We start from the raw sequence: 17569 nt of genomic DNA on the forward strand, positions 1-17569 counted from the left end.
CACCCCAGCCCCAAACATACACAGGGCTGGCCTGACAGCATTTTCACACATCAGGTGGGTTGTTCTTTCCTTCTTCAACATTGTTCCTTCGATAGTTACATGTAAAGTGCCTCTCTGTGCCAGACATGGAAAACCACAGACCAGACGCCCCTTTTCACGCAGGACCTGTGAGGTGTGATGCTGACTGGGCAGCTCCCACCGCTTTCTCTAGGCCTCCTCCTCCCAGAGGATGGTGCTGCCCATTAAGAGTAGGTTCTAGCCTAGCCCCCCCTTACACTTACTCTGACCCAGGCCTGTCAGGAAAGGGGGGGCTCTCTAGAATGCTGGTATTCCTGACCATTCATGCACTGAAGTGAGAGGAGGTATACTCACACACACTGAGCACCTGCTATGTACCAGGTTCTGCTGTAACCCACCATCCCTGCCAAAACCCATCAAGGTCATTATTGGCACCATCTGGCGAGGCTCAGAAAGGTGAGGTGAGCTTCTAAGGCAGTGTATACAGCTAAGAAAAAGCTAGCTCCTTCCTATGCATCTCTCAGACTCCTGCAGGCCTGTTCTTCCCACTCAACCACTCAACCACGGCAGCCTCTGGAAGTCACCGGGCCATGCCACGGGCCAAGTGGAAGATGTGCTACAGCATGAAGAGCATGCCGCCCTGCCCAGATGTTGAGGCTGGCAGAGAAGGGGTGTGGGAAGATGGGCACCCATCAGTGGAGGACAGGAAGATGAGCCAGGGTCTCACCTAGGACTGTGGGCTGGATTCCCACAGTCCACGAAGGTAGTATCCTGCTGAGAAGGCCAGTGGCTCTGGCAGCTTCACTTCCCATTTCACAAATGCATTTGTTTCCTAGGGCACTGTAACAAATGACCACAAACTGGATGTCTCGAAACAGCAGGAATTTGTTCTGTCAAAGTTCTGGAGGAAATAAGTTTGAAATCAAGGTGTTGGCTGGGTTGTGCTTCCTCTGAGCTTTCTAGAAAAGGGTCTGTTCCAGGCCTTTCCACTATCTTCTGACGTGGCCGGAAACCCGCGGCAGGCGCTGGCTTGTGGAGTCTCTGTCTTCACCTTGCTGTCGTCTCTCCTCTCCTCTGTGTCCAAACGCCTCTCTTCTTATGACAACAGTCATTGAATTTAGGGTCTACCATACTCCAGTGTGACCTCACCCTAACAAATTGCATCGGCAAAGACCTTGTTTCCAAATAAGATCACACCCTGGGTTCCCAGTGGGCACCCACTGTGGGGGAACATCATTCCCTGCGGCCCAGCGACCTCCTTCCTTCCCAGGCTCCGCCTCCCTGGCTGTTTCCTGCAGTCAGAATCCAAGTGTCACTGACCTTCAGAAGAACTTCCAAATCTGGTACATATTAGTTGTTATAACTCCAGTTTTTAACATTCTGATATTCTAAAATAATGTGTTTTTAAAAAATGTTGAATTACAGGTATTTTTGTTGATATATATATCATATAGATATATATGTTATATCTATGTGATATATATATATATATATATATATATATATTTTTTTTTTTAAGTGAGAGGAAGAGTGATAGTGAGACAGACTTCCACATGCACTCTGACCAGGATCCACCCATCAATCCCTGTCTGGGGCCGATGCTCAAATAAACCGAGTTATTCTCAGTGCCTGAGGCCAATGCTGGGATCAACTGAAGCACTGGCTATAGGAGTGGAAGAGGGAGAGAAGAGGGAGCTAGAGGAGAAGAGAAGCAGGTGGTTGCTTCTTTTGTGTGCCCTGACTGGGAATTGACCTGAAACATCCATATGCTGGGCCCACGCTCTATCCACTGAGCAAACCAGCCAGGGTCTTGTGATATATTTTTTTAAAATATGAATTATTTACACTTGGTGTACACTACAGTAGAAGCTTGGATTCAGTTTTAAAAAAACTGTTTAGAAGGAGGTTTTCTGCCTGACCTGTGGTGGCACAGTGGATAGAGTGTCAACTTGGAGTGCTGAAGGTCACAGGTTTGAAGCCCTGGGCTTGCCTCATCAAGGCACATGTGAGAGTTGATACTTTCTGCTCCTCCCCCTCTTTTCTCTCTCTCTCTCTCTCTCTTTCTCTCTCTCTCTCTCACCCCCCCTCATTAAAATAAATAAATAAAAATAAAAAAGAGAAAGAGGTTTTCTATTTCTCCATAACCCACAGGGGAAAGGGAATGCAGGTGCCTCTATCATGACATAAATTCTTATTCTGTTCAAAGACTTTTCACCCCTGGCCGGTTGGCTCAGTGGTAGTGCGTCGGCCTGGTGTGCAGGAGTCCCAGGTTCGATTCCTGGCAAGGGCACACAGGAGAAGTGCCCATCTGCTTCTCCACCCCTCCCCCTCTCCTTCCTCTCTCTCTCTCTCTTCCCCTCCCGCAGCCAAGGCTCCATTGGAGCAAAGTTGGCCTGGGCACTGAGGATGGCTCCATGGCCTCTGCCTCAGGCGCTAGAATGGCTCTGGATGCAACAGAGCAACGCCCTGGAGGGGCAGAGCATTGCCTCCTGGTGGGCATGCCGGGTGGATCCCGGTCGGGCACATGCGGGAGTCTGTCTGACTGCCTCCCCATTTCCAAATTCAGAAAAATACAAAAAAAAAAAAAAAAAGACCTTTCAAACCAGTGAATTCAAACACAACAACCAGGAAAATGTTCTCAGTGACACATCAGGATCTCCACCTGCCTAGGAGAAGATGAAGAGAAATCAGAAACTCTTTCATTAAAATAAACCTAAAGCTCATAATTAATTAAAAGATGTAGTCCTCCCCCCCAAAAAAAGATGCAGTTTCTTCCAACAACAACAAAAAAGAAGAAATAAAAGTCTCTAAAGTATCAAATAAGAAATGGAACTATTTGAAGATAAAGAACTCAAAGTATAATTCAGCTTAGATCAATCTTCCCACCAGTGTGTAGTAAAAAACTTAATAGCATCTAGATAAAATAAGCATAAAAATATGCTTATGATTCAAAAACAACATTAAATACCATATATTAAAAGTTTTCTATATTTTATAAAACTTAGCTTGCTATTTTGAATAATATTTTATTAATTTCATCTGCTAAACATTTTATTATAAGGGTAATTGAAAAATTTTTATAGTGAAAATTCACAGTTTTGATTTTGGGGGGTTCTTTTGGTGTTTTTTTGTGAAAAGTTACAATTTTGCTATTGAGTACACACATTGTGCTTTGATTCCTATTGCTTCTTCCAAGCTAATCAAAGGGTGTGAGATCACACTGCACAAAACATGGAATGTGACAAATCTGTGTGTCATTTCTCCCCAAAGACCAAGTTAATCTTCTCTGTATCATTCCAATTTTAGTATACTTGCTGCTGAAGCACAGAATGTCATATATATATATAATATATATATAAATTTATTATCATTATATATAATATAAATATAAAATAATAATATATAATAAATATATTTACCCCTTTGAGTAGTATAAATGTTCATGTATGTACTCACTCAAAGGGTTACCAAAAAACTCTCTACTCAAAGGGCTATTTAACATTTATTTCATTAATTTTGAGAGAGAGAGTGAGAGACAGGAACATCAATCTGTTCCTGTATGCGCCCTGACCTGGCATAGAACCGACAACCTCTGTATTTGGGGACAATGCTTTAACCAAATGAGCTATCTGGCCAAGGTCAGAAGGGTATTATATTTTTAAATATTTATTTAGTGATTTGAGAGAGAGACAAGGAGAGAGACAGAAACATCGATCTGTTCCTGTATGTGTCTTGACTAGGGATTGAACCCGCAACCATTGTGTATCAGGACAATGCTCTAACCACCTGAGCTATCTGGCCAGGGTCAGAAGGGTAATATTTTTTATGTTTATATTTCATAGGGTTATGTTTTCACTTAATGCTTTTAATGTGTATACATTGTTATTTGAAATATAAACTATTTAGTTTCACCGAATTTACAATTTTTATTTTTTCTGCATACCTTTTTAAGGAAAATATTGATAATATTGATATTTTTTAAAATTCATGGAATCGATACCTGCATTCCTATGTATTATTTTGCTGTGGCAACTGCAATTACTAATCTACTAATTAGCTACTGCTAACCATGGGGCCATTTTACAGATAAAGAACCTGCAGTTTAAGTGACATTTGTGAATTGCTCAGGACCCCAGACCTGGGAAGAGGCTCAGCCAGAACTGCACCTCAGACAGAGGAACTGAACACCACGCCCTTCACTCCAAGTCTACATGACAAACTACTGGGGGTAGCAATGGCTCAGCCAGAACTGCACCTCAGACAGAGGAACTGAACACCACGCCCTTCACTCCAAGTCTACATGACAAACTACTGGGGGTAGCAATGGCTCAGCCAGTGCACAATAACAATCATTTTCTGCCCATCTTTGATTTTAGTGTTCTGTTACCCACAACACTAGGGCTCACGGACTCAGATCCTTAGAGAGGGATCAGGTGAGGAAGATGAACTGAGAAAGAGCATTGGGATGGAATGGTACAATAGGGAGAGGTCGGGACTCTGACTAAATGGAGAACAAACTCTGTCTAAAGGGGGTGGCTGCTTCTGAGCCCCTGCTCGTTGTTTATACGAGAAAGCAGGCCCAAATTCACCCTATAGAAATCTCTACTTTCTATGGGTGACATGTTTTGCTTTTAAAAGTATGTCATGAGCCAAACAAAATGTCTTGTGGGCCAGAATCAGCCCAGAGGTCATCTGCCCTGGTGTGCAGCTCGATTTGCAACCTGAGAACTAGACTCAATTTCCTATTATTGTTTGCCTCTTTTTACCATCACTTTCAGCTCTTTTCCTGTTTTTGAATGACTGCTACTTCATTGGTCTACTTCATCAAGTGCCTTAAGATCCAAGAACCAGGCCCTGAGTGCGCAGAAGCAGTCCTTTCCTTCAGAAGCTCACAGTCCAGGGTTAGGTTAGGTGTGTTTCGTTCAAGAGCAGTGGACATGGGGGCATTCACCAATCACCCAGGAAGCACTGGTATAATGGTCTGCTTCAGTGATTCCACGATGGGCCCCAGAGTATGCATTTCTAACAATCTCCCAGGTGATGCAGCTGCTCCGTGGACCACACCTTGAGTAAGAAGAACAGCCTTGTGTCTAAGAAAGTTCTCAAGCTGAAGGCTCCTGGCTGGAGGAGTATTTGTACCTGGGCTTGGGTTCCTAGAGGTGACCTGGGTAGTTCAACCCCTTACCCATTAATCTAACCCTGCCGCATTCTTCTCATCCTAATTTATCTAGAGATTCGGTCTAGCTGAGATCATTCATGAAAAATTTTATTTATGTCTTTGTTCTGAGCAGGCACTGAGCATGTCTCCCTTTGTGCATCACCCCTTTCCTGCCCTGTGCACTATCTCTATCTGAGGAATTTCTGTCTTCGCCACTCCATGTCTCAGAGCCCAGGGCCCAGCACCCACCTGAGCTCCTGTTGGCAGCCTAAGAGTGACCTCGGCTGCGTGCTGGACTCTACCTTCTATAGTCATATGACTTTGGATAAGTTATGCTTCTATGCCTCGGTTTCCTTATCTATGAAATGGGTGTAATGTCTACTCACTGGGGTGTTAGGAAGATTGAGCCAATACATTGTACAGTACTCTTCCTACTTCCTTTCTACATCAAGCTGTTCCTGTGTGTGCTCTACCAGGGATGGGATGGGCAACCTCTGTGTTTTGGGACAATAGCCTAACCAACTGAGCTGTCATGCCAGGACTCTGGTGGCCCTTTATAGGCACATCCAACTCCTTCACTCCCACCCCTAACCCAAGGTGTAGAGACTTTAATTATTTTTTTTAATTTATTTATTAAATTTAATGCAGTGACATTGATAAATCAGGGTACATATGTTGAAAGAAAACCTCTCTAGATTATTTTGACATTTGATTGTGCTGTGTACCCCTCCCCCAAAGTTAAATTGTCTTCTGTCACCTTCTATCTGGTTTTCTTGTGCCCCTCCCCTCCCCCAACCCCTCTCTCCTTCTTTGCCCCATCCCCCCTCCCCCCACCCCCCACCTCTGTTGCCATCACATTCTTGTTCATGTCTCTGAGTCTCATTTTTATGTACCTTCTATGTATGGATTCATATAGTTCTTAGTTTTTTTCTGATTTACTTATTTCACTCTGTATAATGTTATCAAGTTCCATCCATGTTATTGTAAAGGATCCGATGTCATCATTTCTTATGGCTGAGTAGTACTCCATAGTATATATGTACCAAAGCTTTTTAATCCACTCGTCCTCTGACGGACACTTGGGCTGTTTCCAGATCTTTGCTATTGTGAACAATGCTGCCACAAACATGGGGGTGCATTTCTCCTTTTGGAGCCGTTCTATGGTGTCCTTGGGGTATATTCCTAAAAGTGGGATAGCTGGGTCAAAAGGCAGTTCGATTTTCAGTTTTTTGAGAAATCTCCATACTGTTTTCCACAGAGGCTGCACCAGTCTGCATTCCCACCAGCAGTGCAGGAGGGTTCCCTTTTCTCCACATCCTCGCCAGCACTTATTCTGTGTTGTTTTGTTGATGAGCGCCATTCTGGGTGGTGTGAGGTGATATCTCATTGTGGTTTTAATTTGCATTTCTCTAATGATTAGTGATGTTGAGCATTTTTTCATATGCCTATTGGCCATCTGTATGTCCTCTTTGGAGAAGTGTCTATTCATCTCTTTTGCCCATTTTTGGATTGGATTGTTTGTCTTCCTGGTGTTGAGATTTACAAGTTCTTTATAAATTTTGGTTATTAACCCCTTATCAGATGTATTGTCAAATATGTTCTCCCATTGTGTAGTTTGTCTTTTTATTCTGTTCTTGTTGTCTTTAGCTGTGCAAAAGCTTTTTAGTTTGATATAGTCCCATTTGTTTATCCTGTCTTTTATTTCACTTCCCCGTGGAGATAAATCAGCAAATATATTGCTCTGAGAGATGTCGGAGAGCTTACTGCCTATGTTTTCTTCTAAGATGCTTATGGTTTCACGGCCTACATTTAAGTCTTTTATCCATTTTGAGTTTATTTTTGTGAGTGGTGTAAGCTGGTGATCTAGTTTCATGTTTTTGCAGGTAGCTGTCCAATTTTCCCAACACCATTTGTTAAAGAGGCTGTCTTTACTCCATTGTATTTCCTTACCTCCTTTGTCAAATATCAGTTGTCCATAGAACTGTGGGTTTATTTCTGGGTTCTCTGTTCTGTTCCTTTGATCTATATGCCTGTTCTTATGCCAGTACCAGGCTGTTTTGAGTACAACGGCCTTGTAGTATAACTTGATATCAGGAAGTGTGATACCTCCCACTTTATTCTTCTTTTTTAAGATTGCTGAGGCTATTCATGTTCTCTTTTGGTTCCATATAAATTTTTGGAATATGTGGTCTATATCTTTGAAGTATGTCATTGGTATTTTAATTGGTATTGCATTGAATTTATAGATTGCTTTGGGTAATATAGACATTTTAATGATGTTTAGTCTTCCTAACCATGAGCACGGTATATGCTTCCACTTGTTTGTATCTTCCTTGATTTCTTTTATCAATGCTTTGTAATTTTCCGAGTACAAGTCTTTAGTCTCCTTGGTTAAGTTTACTCCTAGGTACTTTATTTTTTTGGTTGTAATTGTGAAGGGGATTGTTTCCTTAATTTCTCTTTCTGACTGTTCATTGTTGGTGTATAAAAATGCTTCTGATTTCTGAGTATTGATTTTATATCCTGCCACTTTGCTGAATTTATTTATCAGGTCCAGTAGTTTTTTGACTGAGACTTTAGGGTTTTCTATATACAATATCATATCATCTGCAAATAATGATAGTTTTACTTCTTCTTTTCCAACTTGAATGCCTTTTATTTCTTCTTCTTGTCTGATTGCTGTGGCTAGGACTTCCAGGACTATGTTAAATAAGAGTGGTGAAAGGGGGCACCCCTGCCTTGTTCCTGATCTTAAGGGGATTGCTTTTAATTTTTGCCCATTGAGTATGATGTTGGCTGTGGGTTTCTCATAGATGGCTTTTATCATGTTGAGGTATGTTCCCTGTATTCCCACTTTGCTGAGAGTTTTGATCATGAATGGGTGCTGGATTTTATCAAATGCTTTTTCTGCATCTATTGAAATTATCATATGGTTTTTCTCCTTCTTTTTGTTTATGTGATGAATCACATTGATTGATTTACGAATATTGTACCAGCCTTGCCTCCCCAGAATAAATCCCACTTGATCATGGTGTATGATTTTTTCCATATATTGTTGGTTCCGGTTTGCTAATATTTTGTTGAGGATTTTAGCATCTATATTCATCAGAGATATTGGCCTATAATTTTCTTTCTTTGTGTTGTCTTTGCCTGGTTTTGGAATCAGAATTATGCTCGCCTCATAAAAGGAGCTTGGAAGTCTTCCTTCCTCTTGAATGTTTTGAAATAGTTTGAGAAGGATAGGAGTTAGTTCTTCTTTGAATATTTGGTAGAATTCTGTTGTGAAGCCATCGGGCCCTGAACTTTTCTTTGTTGGGAGTTTTTTGATAACTGTTTCGATCTCATTTGGTGTAATCGGTCTGTTTAGGTTTTGTGATTCTTCCAGATTGATTTTTGGAAGATTGTATGTTTCAAGGAATTTGTCCATTTCATCTAGGTTGTCTAGTTTTTTGGCATACAGTTCTTCATAGTATTTTCTTACAATATTTTGTATTTCTGTTGTGTCAGTTGTTATTTCTCCTCTCTCATTTCTAATTTTATTTATTTGAGTCTTCTCTCTCTTTTTCTTGGTGAGTCTACTTAAAGGTTCATCAATCTTGTTTACCTTTTCAAAGAACCAGCTCCTAGTTTCATAGATCCTCTGTATTGTTTCTTTAGCCTCTATGTCATTTATTTCTGCTCTGATCTTTATTATTTCCTTCCTTCTACTACATTTGGGCTTTACTTGCTGTTCTTTTTCTAATTCTTTTAGATGCAGGGTTAAGTTGTTTATTTGAGCTTTTTCTAGCTTCTGAAAGTGTGCCTGTAGTGCTATGAACTTCCCTCTCAGCACTGCTTTCGCTGTGTCCCATAAATTTTGAGTTGTTGTATGCTCATTGTCATTCGTTTCTAGGAATTTTTTTATTTCTTCTTTGATCTCATTCTTAATCCATTCATTATTTAACACCCTGCTCTTTAGTTTCCATGTGTTTGAGAATTTTTGAGCTTTTCTGCTGTGATTCATTTCTAGTTTCATGCCGTTGTGATCGGAGAAAGTGTTTGATATGATTTCAGTTTTCTTAAATTTGTTGAGAGCACTTTTGTGCTCTAACATATTGTCTATCCTAGAGAATGTACCATGAGCACTTGAAATGAATGTATATTCTGCTGCTTTAGGGTCAAAGGATCTGAAGATATCTATTAAATCGAGTTGATCTAGTGTTTCCAATAAGTCTGCTGTTTCTTTGTTAATTTTCTTTCTTGAGGATCTATCTAGTGATGTTAGTGGGGTATTGAAATCCCCTACTATTATAGTATTGCTGTTGATCTCGCCCTTTAAATCCATCAAAGTCTGTTTTATATATTTGGGTGCTCCTATATTAGGTGCATAGATATTTATAATAGTTATATCTTCCTGTTGGATTACTCCCTTTATCATTATGTAGTGGCCTTCTTTATCTCTTACTATATCCTTTGTTTTAAAGTCCAATTTGTCTGATATAAGTATTGCTACCCCAGCTTTTTTTTCATTTCCGTTTGCATGAAATGTTTTTTTCCATCCTTTTACCTTCAATCTATGTGTGTCTTTTGTTCTAAGGTGTGTCTCTTTTAGACAACATATGTATGGGTCCTGTTTTCTTATCCACGCAGCTACCCTATGTCTTTTGATTGGATCATTTAATCCATTTACATTTAAGGTTATTATTGATATGTAGTTGTTTATTGCCATTTTCTTCTTTACAGGTATATTCCTTTTTTTGCTATATTCTTTTCCAACTTTGATCTGTTTACAACAGGCCCCTTAACATTTCCTGCAGCATTGGTTTGGTTGTAATAAATTCCTTGAGTTGTTTTTTGCCTGGGAAGCTTTTTATTTCTCCTTCAATTTTAAACGATAGCCTTGCTGGATAAAGTAGACTTGGTTGTAGGTTCTTGTTCTGCATTACTTTGAATATTTCTTGCCATTCCCTTCTGGCCTCAAGTGTTTCTGTTGAGAAGTCGGATGTCATCCTTATGGGGGCTCCTTTGTAGGTGATAAGTTTTTTTTCTCTTGCAGCTTTTAATATTTTCTCTTTATCGCTTAGCTTTGGTATTTTAATTATAATGTGTCTTGGTGTAGGTTTCTTTGGGTTTCTCTTTAATGGAGTCCTCTGTGATTCTTGGACTTGTGAGAGTTTCTCTTGCATTAATTTAGGGAAGTTTTCAGCTATGATATGATTGAACAAAGTCTCTATCCCTTGTTCTTTTTCTTCTTCTTCAGGAATCCCTATGATGCGGATGTTATTTCTCTTCATGTTGTCACAGAGCTCTCTAAGGGTTTCCTCTGACTTTTTGAGTCTCTTTTGTCTTTTCTTCTCTGCTTTCATGCCTTCATTCCAGTTGTCCTCCAACTCGCTGATTCGATCCTCAGCTCTATCTATCCTGTTTTTAATTCCTTCCATTGTGGTCTTTATTTCTGATATTGTATTTGTCATCTCCTACTGATTCTTTTTTATACTTGCTATTTCTTTATTTAGGTGTTCATAATGACCATCCATTGTTGTTCTAAGATCCCTAAGCATCCTTACAATCATTATTTTGAACTCCGCATCTGGAAGTTTAATTATTTCCATATCACTCAGTTCATCTTTTGAAGGTGTCTCTTGTGGTTTCATTTGGATTGCACTTCTTTGTCTTCTCATTGTCTGGTTTTGGGTGTTTTATTTGTAGAGTTGGTTGAGTCTAGGCTTGGTGTTGTCTGCCTCCAGTTTTCAGTTATTTCTAGATCTTTTTGGGTTGGTATCAGCTGTTATCAGTAATCCACTTTTGGATTTGGGCATCTTTGAAGTCTTGATTTGTTTGTTTTCTTAACAGGTGATAGTCTTTTTACTGATCTCAGCAGGGGGCTTCCTTGAAACTGTATCCAGGAATGCGGTGGGTGTAACCTGAGACTCTGAAGGCCTCTTTAGCCAATTAATCTCTCTGGGGGCAGGGTGTTTTCTCAGCTTCAGTAGGGAGAGGTGTATCTCAGATCTCCATGGAGACCTGAATTACTGCCCCTCCTCCCCACTTCTTGTTTTCAGCTGTGTCTTGTTGCGCTGATTGGAGCTGGATAGATGTCTGGGGATCTCTGATCCGGAAGCAATTCAGCTCTGTTTTGTGAAAGGTTCAGTCCCTCCCCCAGCTATGGCCGCCTCCAGCATGGATGAGTCAGCTTTTTTAGTTCGTCTCCTGCATTCCTTAGCCCCTCACAGTCTGTCCCTCTCCCTGTCCTTTCCACTTGGGAGATAAGCTGGGTCTTTTCAACACACCTCACTCTCTAGTCACCAGGCAAGCAGCTGTGAGCAGTAGTTTCTGCCCCTTTCCCTTGTGTGAGATCCCCTCTGGGCTCTCAGCCTCACCCCCCCCACTCTGTTCCTGTAAGCAGGGGAGATTCAGGCGCTCTCTACCAGGTTTTTGTGGCTTCTTCTTTGCTCCTTGGTTTTTGAGAACCATTCTTGTAGTTCAGAGTTGGTTTTTCATGCTGATTTTTCCTAAATTGATTTGTATTCCAGTTTGGTGGTGAGAGCTGGGCATCTGTGCATCTGCCTACTCTGCTGCCATCTTTTCCTCTTCCGAGACTTTAATTATTTTTATTGTCTATATGAGGTAAATGAGGCACAGAGGGGCTAGCAACTTGCCCATAGTCAAGTTGCTAGAAAGTGTTGGGTCTGGCTTCTGAACTTTATCATTAAAGAGACTCATTGTGGGGAGGGGGTTTGAGAAGGCTGTGGGAGTACAGCTTGAAAAGTCTTCCTAGAGGAACTGATCACTGAACTTGATCTTGAAAGGAGAAACAGCAACACTTATAATTGGGGAGTGATGGGACATAGGGACCTCATGAGAGTGAAACTGAGGACTAGAAAAGCCCTATTCCCTACAAGACTGAATCCAGGTTGCCACAGCTTCTGGGACCTCACAATGATCCAGTCAGCTTTATCCCGAGTCTGTATCTCCTCCTGCATGTCCAGCAACCTGACAGTCATCCTGAACTCCACGCCCAGCATCTGGTCCCTTACCGGGTCTGGGCATCCTGTCTCCTAGCCTGGCTTGATTCCCACTTGTTGGCATCTGGTGCCTACTGCTCTATCAAAGCAGAGGTTCCCTCTGCTTGTTCCTTAGCCCCCATTGTTACCCCCCACACCCAATCACATTTTCTTGATGCTAAATGTAATCACACCTTTCCCCTGTTTGGAGGCATTCAGTGGCTCCTCATTGCTTATAGAGTTGTATAAGTGCCTGATCCTGATACACAAGACTCTTTGGGATCTGTCCTTGGCTCACCCTCCAGTGAATCCAGCCACGTTCCCCTTCCACCTAACACAGCACACACAGCATCCCACTGAATGGCTCAGAGTTAGCCAAGCTGCCTTGGGACCCAGGATATTTGCACACACTCTGTGTGTCTCTTCCCTTGCTCCTCATCTCAGCTAGGCAATAATGGCTGGGCTGAAGTTGTAGGTATGATTCATTCAGACACGGCCTCTGCTCTGGTCTGAGAGTCCGATCTAAGAAGCAGAACTGCTCACTCTACATCCCCCACGTCAGAAGAAAAGAAAGTAAAATACCAACAGCGTGTAAAAGGTGTGACCACAGAAGGAACTGCATTTCTAGTCATTGCCCATAACTGCTGCTCTGCAGGCAGACTCGGCAGGGCCGTGTGAGGTGAGCTGGAACCAGGTGCTGAGGTGGGCTGAGGTCGACGTCCTACTCAGGAGGCGGCTGACGTGATGAGCGATGCTTGGTGGCTGTCAGCAGCACCGCAGCAGCCCACCTCTGCGGAGTGATCTGTATGGACTGGCTCTGGTTCCAGGTCAGACCTCAGAGCAAGCAGTCAGCTGTCCACCTCTCTGCTCTGCGCTGCAAGCTCAGTGCCCGAGAGTGGCAACAGGACCAGGGGCCGCCATAAGAAACTGCTGGCACTCATTCTTTCTGGGTGACACCTTGGTGGTCATCAAGACCAATCCTCTTATCTTACTGATGGGAAGACTGAGACTCAGAGAAAGAAGGAAATCTGATTTGGTTCCTCCCGCAAGTTAGGGGCAGAGCTGGGGCTGACACCCCCTTAGCCAGGCCCCAGAGGCAGAGTCGCTGTGCAGGATCAGGGTTGCTATGCTTGAGAACTTGGCACATGGTCTTGTAGCTGCACAGAGAAGATCAGGCCTCAGCTTTGAGTGGCCAGGCTTCTGAGTTGCCTCACCTAGGGGACCCTGTGAGCTTTGTGCCATGGTCTCTTGTCCTGTTCCTCTCATGGCAGAGAGGCCTTCTCTGTGGACACTTATTGGGGTGAGGATGGGGGACGTAGTGCAGATGGTGGCAAGGGTGAATGGCATCTCCTGCCTCGTCCTTGCAAGCCCCCATCACTGCCCTAGTGCTCTTTCCAGCATATGGTTTTGTTTTAACCATCCTTCCCACCAGCAAAGATTTCAACAGCTAAAGTCCAAGCCTCTTTGCTCAGCATCCCAGGCTCTGCATGATTTGGCCCTTGCCAATCTTGCCACCTAGGTATTTGCTCCCTAAGTCTTCTGCACACAATGATTCTGGGACTCTGTGCCTTTGTGAATTCTATCCTCTCTTCTGGGTCATTCTGAGAATGTCCTTCTCCTGTTTGCAATCTGGGTAACTGTTACTCTCCTATCAGTGCTCAGTGAAACTGTCCCTAACCACACAGGCAAGTCCCCCAACCCCAGCTCCGGGCTCTCTCCAAAGGGACACCTCTGTAGGAGCACTTACCACACAGCATTGGGATTGCTTACGCAGGTCATAGCTCAGCAGTAATCATGCTATTATTCAGAATAATGATAAACAGAGAGACTGCGGAGAGTGGGGAATAGAAAACCATGAGCTAGGCCCTGGATCATACAGCATCCTCACCAAACCCAAGGCGTTTGTCTCTGTTATTGTCCCTGGTTTACAAACGAAACAGAGGCATAGAACCTTCAGTGACTTGTCCTGGGTGGCAGGGCTGGGCTTTTGTCCAGTTCTCTCTGACTCTGACTGAAAACAGGTGCAAACAGGGAGATGGTGCCTGGATTTGCCTCCTGTCTCTCTCCCTGGAAATGTCCTACCAGGGTGCAGACACCATCCTGTCCGGAGAACATCTGCATCCTCACTCACTTGGGTACCATCTGCCACGACTCTCTGATTTCTCTGGGGCACCACGGCTCACTTTGCTGTACCTCAGCCCCCACCTTCCCCAAGATCTCAGAGGCATCCTCATGCAGCCTACCGCCGGCAGGTGCCCACCTGGTGCTGGAAAGTGAGTGGGAGGCTCCAGCAGCCTTGTGGGAAGAAGGCAGCCCCGGAGCGTGGTGGGACAGCAGGGGTCTGCTGGACACCTGAACTGGGCAGCTTCCTCTAGAGGAGCCTCCAGCACTCTATCTTGAGAAATAGGGTCTGTGGAGCTCCAAGCATACGTGTTCTGCAAAGGGAACTGGGCCCAGACTTCAGAGCAGAAACCATCCCGTCCTCCTCTCAGGAAGACACTACTTCTCTGCTCTTCTCTTTCCGAGGTTCTGGGAGCTGTTTGTGTCTCTAGCGGGGCTGAAAGCCCCCCCCAAGCTGAGCTCCTTGCACTGCCCGAAGGAAACGAGCCAGGGGAGGCACCCAGTCCTGGAACCACCCTGTCTGGTGTGGCTCCGTGGAAAGGCCAGCAATGTGACACTTGGCCTGGCAGAAACAGAACCATAGACTGTGTCCAATACAGTGCACACTGATGAAGACTGCCACCTGTCACCTCCCGTCCCTTCCTGAAGGTACACAAAAACTTCTGGGGTTCCTTGCTTCCACTGTCACATGCCTTGGAGGGAAGGTCTGCCTAGCCCCTAGAGTGGACAGGCCCTTTCTCACCACCCCAGTGTTGTCAGGAAGGAAAACGTGGTCTAAACACAGCCATTGAGACTTCAGACCCCGAGCAAGTGACAGTAGGACTGAAGAAGAGTCAGGCAGGATTTAACCTTCCAGCACAGAGCACCCACCTGCCCTCGGTTCCCGGCTCCAGGACCCCTGAACAGCCAGCCACCTGCCCCTCCATACTCAGCTCTCTGGCTGCCCCATGGTTCCTTTTGGCTCCAGAACCTCTGGCCAGCTTCCCCTTCCCTTCAGTTAGCCAGCACTGCTTCTGCTGCCTGCCACTGGGCCCTCGAAAGATGTGCCCAGCAATGGAGGAGACGTGGCAGTGCTGCGGTTTCCTGCCCGAAGGTCTTCGGGCCCTGTCTGAATCCTTGCAGTGAAGTGACCTGCCTCCTCTCGGCAGCATTGCTGATGCTGGAAGAGGGGTGGTAATGAGTTACTCAGCTTTATTGACTCCCTGTGTCTTCCCACCAAACACAAGCATGTCATGGGTTTAGCAACTCTTTTTATCCAGAGTGCCAGAGCTGGCCTCTCCACCCAGTACCCGTCCCTGTGCATTAGAGCAAGGCCCAAGCCTGGTCGGTGCAGGTGTCTATATCACCAAGAAGAGTGTCTAGGAGGCCAAGACAGTCAAGTCTGCAAGGAGAAGACTGCTGTTAAAGAGCTGGGGCGTGGGTGGCATTTGCCAGGTCAAACTCTGGTCACCAATGACAATATGTGATTTTTTTTCCCATACCACCAAGCAATTCTCTGACACTAGCTGGGTGTCCTACAATTTAACTCAGTTCTATCTACATGAACAGTGATTTACAACCTTTTTTTTTTTTTTTTAAATCTCAGGGCACATATAAACTAAGTACTAAAATATTATAAAATATATTCTATCTTTTGCTGATCTGACCACCCTCCCCCAAATGGGTGTAGTTTTAATTCATTCACATCGGATGGTTATTGCTGTGTTGGCTGTTGTCATTTTTTTATTTGACAATCTAAGGGAAAAGAGGTCAGTGCTCCTGACTAAATAGTCAGGTACTGCATTCTTGCAGCACACTGATTGGAAATACTTATATATGAAGATAGCATTCAGATTACTCAGGTTAAGTCCTAGAAGACCGCCGCCCCCCTTCTCCTGCACAATGACCATTGCAAATCCAGGCTGTCAATTGTGCTCCTGACCAACTTCCTACTGACTGAAACTTTCAACGCCCCCCTCTTTATGTTTGATTAATTTGCTAGAGTGGCTCACAAAACTCAGAGAAATATTTTACTGTTCAGATTACCAGTTTATTATACAAGGATATAACTCAAGAACAGCCAGATGGAGGAGATCTGGCACAGGGTCGCAGACCACCATCCCCTCTCTGAACACACATTCTCCCATAGCACCGTGTGTTTGCCAGCCCAGGAGCTCTCCAAAGCCTGTCCTTTTGGGGTTTTATGGAGGCTTTGCTAGATAGGCAAGATTGATTAAATCATTGGTCATTGACTTTATTCTATTTCATCCTGAACAACCCCCACCCAGAGGGCAGGCTTGGGACATAAGTTCCAACCTTCTAATCACAAGGCTGATTTCCCTGGCAACCAGCCTGATTCTTAGGTGGGTCCAAAAGTCACCTCATTAACATAACAGAACCACCTTTATCACTCTCCTCAGGTAGGAAATTCCAAGGAATGAGGACAAAGACCAAATATGTATTTCTTCTTATAAATCCCATACCACTGCAGGCTGTTAACTGCCCAGGCCAGAGAAGAGGCCTAGCTGCTTTCTGGGGCCTGGCTTCTTCTGGCCTCACCCAGAGCCAGCCTAAGGTCCTGGTGCAGAGTAGAGTTCTGTAGCCAGAGCTGGCTTAAGCTGTAGCCCTCTCCCTCCCCCCTTAATGATTGGGGAGGGGGCAGTAAGAATCAGAGGTATGGCCTGGCTGAAATGGTTGAGGGTGGGCAGGAGGCATGCTTGGTCTGCTGTGGAATCGGCAAGTCTCTCCACTAGATGGCACTTACAATTTAACTTTTCCGCATATTTTTAATTCTATCTTGATAAAAAATTGTGATATTTTTATATTGTTGGAAGAGCACAAATAGAACTATGACTTAAAATTTATATAGTTGATTATGCATTATCACACTTGCGTTTCTATTACATTTTCAAGAGTTGTCAAGTTTTCCCCACTCAGACATGTGCCCGCACTTGAGCTTCCCAGCCAGAACAGGAGTCTTTCTTCCTCAATGCTCCCCAAAGGCCAACTGAACCCTTCACTGTCCACACCCAGCCCACTTTCCCTGGGCAGCCTGCCTGTGCCTCCCCAACCTCAACCCAAAGCAAGTGCAAAGGGCAAGAGGGCAGAGGTGGCGTCCTTGAGACCTGGGAGAACCAGGTGCTTACACTACTGCTGGGCTTGCTAGAAAGGGGTGAGGAAGCTCTCCTTGCTAGAGCCACATCCCCAGACCCCCCAGGCCCAGGTGGTTAAGACGTCAGAACCTGTGCCAGGTGTCTGTGTTGGAGGGCACCTTGGAGTGTTGCTTTAGAAGTCAGACTGCCTGGACACA

General features: G+C 44.1%; 1 protein-coding gene and 1 pseudogene across 4 annotated transcripts in view; both read right to left on the bottom strand.

Annotated features, from left to right (window-relative positions):
* Window positions 1–17569, bottom strand: part of ARHGAP22 (Rho GTPase activating protein 22) — a 215139-nt gene that overhangs the window by 99868 nt on the left and 97702 nt on the right. The window lies entirely within an intron of this gene.
* LOC136381627 (U6 spliceosomal RNA) lies at window positions 3244–3344 on the bottom strand (annotated as a pseudogene).

This window comes from Saccopteryx leptura, chromosome 9 (assembly GCF_036850995.1).
Source record: "Saccopteryx leptura isolate mSacLep1 chromosome 9, mSacLep1_pri_phased_curated, whole genome shotgun sequence".
Classification (NCBI taxonomy): domain Eukaryota; kingdom Metazoa; phylum Chordata; class Mammalia; order Chiroptera; family Emballonuridae; genus Saccopteryx; species Saccopteryx leptura.